General features: G+C 51.3%; 1 non-coding gene across 1 annotated transcript in view; it reads right to left on the bottom strand.

The window, feature by feature from the left end:
* Positions 1-743, bottom strand: part of LOC126443647 (small subunit ribosomal RNA) — a 1,909-nt gene extending 1,166 nt beyond the window's left edge. The window contains exon 1 of the ribosomal RNA XR_007582076.1: positions 1-743. This exon is cut by the window's left edge and continues 1,166 nt beyond it. This is a non-coding gene — a ribosomal RNA (small subunit ribosomal RNA).
* Positions 744-5,000: the final 4,257 nt, after the last annotated feature.

Genomic DNA, 5,000 nt, shown 5'->3' with positions numbered 1-5,000 from the left:
CGCCTTCGGCTCGCCCCACCGGCAGGACGTCCCACGATACATGCCAGTTAAACACCGACGGGCGGTGAACCAACAGCGTGGGACACAAATCCAACTACGAGCTTTTTAACCGCAACAACTTTAATATACGCTATTGGAGCTGGAATTACCGCGGCTGCTGGCACCAGACTTGCCCTCCAATAGATACTCGTTAAAGGATTTAAAGTGTACTCATTCCGATTACGGGGCCTCGGATGAGTCCCGTATCGTTATTTTTCGTCACTACCTCCCCGTGCCGGGAGTGGGTAATTTGCGCGCCTGCTGCCTTCCTTGGATGTGGTAGCCGTTTCTCAGGCTCCCTCTCCGGAATCGAACCCTGATTCCCCGTTACCCGTTACAACCATGGTAGGCGCAGAACCTACCATCGACAGTTGATAAGGCAGACATTTGAAAGATGCGTCGCCGGTACGAGGACCGTGCGATCAGCCCAAAGTTATTCAGAGTCACCAAGGCAAACGGACCGGACGAGCCGACCGATTGGTTTTGATCTAATAAAAGCGTCCCTTCCATCTCTGGTCGGGACTCTGTTTGCATGTATTAGCTCTAGAATTACCACAGTTATCCAAGTAACGTGGGTACGATCTAAGGAACCATAACTGATTTAATGAGCCATTCGCGGTTTCACCTTAATGCGGCTTGTACTGAGACATGCATGGCTTAATCTTTGAGACAAGCATATGACTACTGGCAGGATCAACCAGGGAGCTGCGTCAACTAGAGCTGAGCAGCCGGCCGCCCGGGAGTGTGTCCCGGGGGCCCGCGCGAACACGCAAGCGTCCGCTCAATTATTCTGCAAACAGGAGGAGGCTGAGCTCCCCTGCACAACACACCTCGAAACCCTCTCAGGTCCCGGCGGCGCGCAGCGCCGTCCTAAGTACTTGGTCGGGTTCGAGAGAGGCGCAATCGCCCGGAGTTAGGCGAGTAGACGCTTTAGGTGCGACCACCCGTGCTCCCAACTGAGCTTGCCGCTGCCGACAGAGGCCCGGGAGCGTGCTGTCGTGGCATTGCCGGCGGGAGACAACACGCGCCACCTACGGTGACCGGCAGCTCCAACGCCAGCGCCACAGAAGGACAAAAGCCCCACTTGGGTGCCGAAGCGAACTCTCCCAGCACAGCGCACGCGCCAACACGTCCGCACAGCTGCGATACAAACCACCTGCGAGAACCGCTGGGGCGACCGAGCAGCAGACGGCGTCGCGGCGCCGAGCGCCGGGCGGCGGCGCATCCTCAGCGCACACAGTCCTCAATCGGACCAGCACACTGCAGATGGCCACCGCGCTTCGCACCGGGCCCGCGAGGACCTACTTTGGCCGCAAGGCGCCGCGAGCAGGGGGCGCCGGCGCGCAGCTGCGCCGCCTGCCGCGTCCGTCGGCCGGCGCGCCTGCCACTGGCCGCCCCCACCAGCCGGCTGTAGCGCGTGCGCCCACGCACCGCGCTGCCAGCACGCCGGGCGGCCCCCCCTCACCGGCCGGGGACGGTCCCACCCAGCCACCGCCGCGTATCGCCTCACACCCAGATCCCCTTTCGCGTTCGTGGGCATGGTGGGTCCCCTTTCACGTTCGTGGGCATGGTGGGTATCCCTGAAACAACCGGTTAATAGCTCGACCGATCGTCGCCAACACTGATTCACCTCTAGCGAGAACAACCGCACCACAACGGGTTACCTGTTGTTCATTTGCGTAACGTCACCAGCAAACGTAGACGTCCATCGCCATTTGCAACGAGTATTGCATGCCTGTGTCAGGTGTCACAACACACTACGTCTGCCCACATAGACGCAACAACATGTGCACGCCTCGAGAACACGTGGAAGGTAGCCCCCGTACGTATGCGGTGTCCATTGCGCGAACGACTGTCAGCCGGCCTCTGCAGGATGTCGCAGATGTGGAACGCGGTGCAACATGCTATCACGGTGTGTGAGAAGAGACGACTACGTCCGAATACACGCTCCACTACATCAACAGACTGCTCATGCTGATCGCCATCCAGGGCGTCCGTTCCTCCCACACGTCTGAATGGCGTACCACACTGCAATCCAGCTCTTATAGGGAGACGACACGTAGCTGCGTGCACAATATTTGGACTGTATGGTCTGCCGTTGCTAGGCGCAGTCGTCGTACGGTCACACATGTGCCACGATGTATCATTCAGTACATACGGACCAATGTGCAGTACAGTTTGTGGGTTTTGCGTACATCGGCGGACAGGTGACAGGCCGTACCACAACGTAGGCTGAGTACGTCGGCATGCGAAGGGCATTGAACATGCAAACTTCTCAACGACCAGCTTGCGAAGGCAGGGGGGAAGGGGGGGGGGCATGTACGTCCTGCTGCTATCCACATTACAGTGTATAGCAGGAGCATGTGGAAAGTCAGCAACACCTGCAAGGTGTTTAACATGACGCGATACACAGGGGACCGGGCAGTGCGAATAGCGAACTATATTGCGAGGGTTGCGGTTAGGCAACACTACACTAATTTAACGAGTTGCATAACAATTACAGAGCAGGTTCAGCGACAACGTGCGTCAGGTTAAGGCGCAATATAGGTTAGGTTGAGGCACAATATAGGTTAGGTTAAGGCACAACATGGGTTACGTTAAGGCACAAATTGGGTTACGTTAAGGCACAACATGGGTTACGTTAAGGCACAACATGGGTTACGTTAAGGCACAAATTAGGTTACGTTAAGGCACAAATTAGGTTACGTTAAGGCACAAATTAGGTTACGTTAAGGCACAAATTAGGTTACGTTAAGGCACAAATTAGGTTACGTTAAGGCACAAATTAGGTTACGTTAAGGCACAAATTAGGTTACGTTAAGGCACAAATTAGGTTACGTTAAGGCACAAATTAGGTTACGTTAAGGCACAAATTAGGTTACGTTAAGGCACAAATTAGGTTACGTTAAGGCACAAATTAGGTTACGTTAAGGCACAAATTAGGTTACGTTAAGGCACAAATTAGGTTACGTTAAGGCACAAATTAGGTTACGTTAAGGCACAAATTAGGTTACGTTAAGGTACAATATGGGTTAGGTTAAGGTACAATATGGGTTAGGTTAAGGTACAATATGGGTTAGGTTAAGGTACAATATGGGTTAGGTTAAGGTACAATATGGGTTAGGTTAAGGCACAACGTAGGTTAGGTTAAGGCACAACGTAGGTTAGGTTAAGGCACAACATAGGTTAGGTTAAGGCACAACATAGGTTAGGTTAAGGCACAACATAGGTTAGGTTAAGGCACAACATAGGTTAGGTTAAGGCACAACATAGGTTAGGTTAAGGCACAACATAGGTTAGGTTAAGGCACAACATAGGTTAGGTTAAGGCACAACGTAGGTTAGGTTAAGGCACAACGTAGGTTAGGTTAAGGCACAACGTAGGTTAGGTTAAGGCACAACGTAGGTTAGGTTAAGGCACAACGTAGGTTAGGTTAAGGCACAACGTAGGTTAGGTTAAGGCACAACGTAGGTTAGGTTAAGGCACAACGTAGGTTAGGTTAAGGCACAACGTAGGTTAGGTTAAGGCACAACGTAGGTTAGGTTAAGGCACAACGTAGGTTAGGTTAAGGCACAACGTAGGTTAGGTTAAGGCACAACGTAGGTTAGGTTAAGGCACAACGTAGGTTAGGTTAAGGCACAACGTAGGTTAGGTTAAGGCACAACGTAGGTTAGGTTAAGGCACAACGTAGGTTAGGTTAAGGCACAACGTAGGTTAGGTTAAGGCACAACATAGGTTAGGTTAAGGCACAACATAGGTTAGGTTAAGGCACAACATAGGTTAGGTTAAGGCACAACGTAGGTTAGGTTAAGGCACAACGTAGGTTAGGTTAAGGCACAACGTAGGTTAGGTTAAGGCACAACGTAGGTTAGGTTAAGGCACAACGTAGGTTAGGTTAAGGCACAACGTAGGTTAGGTTAAGGCACAACGTAGGTTAGGTTAAGGCACAACGTAGGTTAGGTTAAGGTACAACGTAGGTTAGGTTAAGGTACAACGTAGGTTAGGTTAAGGTACAACGTAGGTTAGGTTAAGGTACAACGTAGGTTAGGTTAAGGTACAACGTAGGTTAGGTTAAGGTACAACGTAGGTTAGGTTAAGGTACAACGTAGGTTAGGTTAAGGTACAACGTAGGTTAGGTTAAGGTACAACGTAGGTTAGGTTAAGGTACAACGTAGGTTAGGTTAAGGTACAACGTAGGTTAGGTGAAGGCGCAATGTAGGTTAGGTTAAGGTACGATATTTCTTAGGTTAAGGTACAATATCGCTTAGGTTAAGGTACAATATAGCTTAGGTTAAGGTACACGTTGTAGGGAAAGGTGTATTTTGGGGGGGGAGGGGGCGGCAGGTTCGTTGATAGTGATTATCGTAAGTGCATGCCTGCGGGATCATCCGATTTGTCACGTCAGGATGCACTTGTGGCTCATGACAGGCGGCGCTCCGATTCCAAGGTTGTGGCAGATCTGTGTCTTTCATTCCTGCCATTGTTTGTGTACTGTGACAGGAGGCAGTATTGTGATGTTGGGTGCACCCCTGTGTAGGACATGTGTGGGTGTTCGTGGCTTAGCTGAGCAATGGCGGATGTCGGAAGGGTGGGATATTCTGTTTTCTGGGTGGACCTCCCGGTCTGGTTATGATAGTGTGGATTGTGTAATGTGGCGGAGAGGATGCACCGGATGTTCTTCCATGCTGGTGGTTAGATATTGTGTGTGTGCCTGTTAGAGGCAGAGAGTAGTGTGTGATAGTGTCTGGCTGACGTGTGGTTCTCATTGTGTGCAGAGTCTTTCAGCATGTATAGGGACGGTTGTATATATTATCTGTATTCTGATGGCTCTGCATCTATTACTAATCAGTGCCGTGTATACGGTTACTCTGGTTCCAGTCGAAACTGTTCTATCTCTGTACATTAGTGACACTGCGGCTCCACTATGTTGCCGCCCCTGTCGGCCGTTTCCCCCAGTGTGT

Source organism: Schistocerca serialis, unplaced genomic scaffold, assembly GCF_023864345.2.
Source record: "Schistocerca serialis cubense isolate TAMUIC-IGC-003099 unplaced genomic scaffold, iqSchSeri2.2 HiC_scaffold_167, whole genome shotgun sequence".
NCBI classification, from domain to species: Eukaryota; Metazoa; Arthropoda; class Insecta; order Orthoptera; family Acrididae; genus Schistocerca; species Schistocerca serialis.
The sequence above is the reverse complement of the archived record's forward strand: the minus strand, read 5'-3'. Positions and strand labels throughout refer to the sequence as shown.